Source organism: Myodes glareolus, chromosome 16 (assembly GCF_982192425.1).
Source record: "Myodes glareolus chromosome 16, mMyoGla1.1, whole genome shotgun sequence".
In the NCBI taxonomy this organism is placed as follows: Eukaryota; Metazoa; Chordata; class Mammalia; order Rodentia; family Cricetidae; genus Myodes; species Myodes glareolus.
The window spans coordinates 48209588-48211802 of NC_142041.1; the positions used below are offsets into that span (position 1 = coordinate 48209588).

Consider the following 2215-nt stretch of genomic DNA (forward strand, 5'->3'; position numbering starts at 1 on the left):
AGACAAGAAAGACTACAGGACAGATGATGTATATATATTGATCCCTCTGCTGCGGGGGCTCCTTCTGCTCCTTCAGCCAATTGCTGCTGTGTTACCAGCCCATTGGGGCGTGGTTTCTCTCTCTTTAAAAAAAGCAGCAGCTGTCCTCCACTCCCTCTTTGGTTTCCGGCTCCACTTCTGGCTCCTAGACTCCTTTCCTGTTCGCGCGGAGAGGCTGTTGTCTAGGACAGTAATCTGTAAGTTTTTTTCCCCTTTGAATAAATAACCATTCTATTAATCATAATTCCAAACCGGTGTGGGATTGTCTGTGACTTACACCTTCATCCCTCTGCTTTGGTAACAGCTCTGAGACTGAATGAGCCATGATAAATCTTGCTGACTACAGCGTGCTCATGACTTATTGTTACATGTTATCTTTCCATATGACATGGATTGATTGTATTATATTGTATTATATAGTTCAAATGGACTTATAAAGTTGAGAGACGCCTTTTACCTACTCAAACATAGAACAAAAAATCATTTTTAATTATCTTATGCACACTGCACACTCAATACTTGCGTTAATGCAGAATTTATGTTACTTTTAAAAATTTATGTGTTTTCAGGGGAAAAAAGAACCAGATACCAATAAACAAAGTAGATCAGGTAATCTGGTCTTAGAATGCTTCTGCTTCACTTTCCTCAAAATTCTATATCCAGAACAACTTCAAAACTGCTAGCTGAGATTGTCCAGCCTCATAGACTACCCAGAGAAGATTTAAGACAAGCTCTGTACTTTCCCATCACACAGAGACTAAACAAACATAGTACAGCTAGCTCTCAAATGACTTGACCATTATCCCAATTTCTCAGGGTCCCCTAAAGATGGTGTTGCCCCCACACACTGCTTTCTAGGAAGCAGTCTAGAGAACATGATGTTCACGTTCCCAAGAGGTGAGGTAGGTGGGTTTTGGTCATTTGGTGGGTTATAGATGTTTGTCATCATTTAGGGGATTGGTTGAAAATTATTACTGGTAATGGTAAGGGAGGAAATTAAGCAAGAGGGTTAGATTCAAGGAACTCTTTCTGAAAAGAAAAAGGGGAGATACAGGAATGATAAAAAAAAAAGGGCAGACTGGTGAATCTACTTTTAACTAAAAAGCAACTATTAATCTCAAATATTTTACATTGGTATGAATTTTTATAAATTTATACAAATTTACAGTTGTTTTTGCTGTAATATATATTTCTATTCTTGTTTAAGGTAATGTTCCTACATGGATCATTTAAAAATGTTAGATTTTAGTCCTTAAAAGATACTTAGGATAATAAAGATAGGCTAGTAGTTAGTCATCTAAATTAATTAAACTATAGTCATGTTAGGTATGTTTTCAAGGTCATAAAACAATATTTTTTATTTATTTATTTATTTATTTATTTATTTATTTATTTATTTATTTTTTAAGCTTTTAGTTTTATTTGTCCTCTGGGAAATTGTCTGCAAATCACAGCAGATCAAGTCACCGCGGATCTACTCCTTTGACTTTTTGCCAGCAACAACATTGGCCTTCGCAGTCCCCCTGACCTTCTTCATTCTATTCTTGCGTTCCTTTTGCTGTTTTCGGGAGGTCTTTTTCTTCTCATAAAGGCCATGTCTTGGGCTCATTCTTCTTTGCATAATCGAGGGAATCATAGATCATGCCAAAGCCAATTGTTTTCCCACCACCAAAATGAGTTCTGAATCCAAATACAAAGATGACATCTGGTGTGGTTTTGTACATTTTGGCTAACTTCTCCCAAGTTTCTGTCTTTGGAACTGTTGCCTTCCCAGGGTGAAGGACATCAATAACCATCTGCTTTCTTTGAAGTAAACGATTGGTCATGAACTTCCTGGTCCAGATCGTTACTGTGTCATTCATGATGATGGCCGCGGCGAGCTGCTAAAGCAGGAAAAGAGCAAAACAATATATTTTAAATAAATAGATGATCTTAAAACACTTCAAAAGACCTACAGAATATGACATTTAAAATATTTTAATATTTAATATTTTTGTAACAGTTGAGACACCAATTTACTTCAAAAAAGGATGAGGAGCCTTAAAGAACCTCCATATTGAGTTGGATTTTATTGTGGCAAAGCTAACCATTTGGTCAAGAAACTGCCTTGCCATGACTGCTGACAGTATGCTGTCTAAGCTGGACAAACAGGACACAAAAGAAAGCAACTGCTGAA

At 36.8% G+C, this 2215-nt stretch overlaps 1 pseudogene; it reads right to left on the reverse strand.

Annotated features, from left to right (window-relative positions):
• Positions 1-1431: 1431 nt before the first annotated feature.
• On the reverse strand, positions 1432-1923 carry LOC146891471 (small ribosomal subunit protein eS24 pseudogene; annotated as a pseudogene).
• Between the last annotated feature and the right edge of the window lie 292 nt (positions 1924-2215).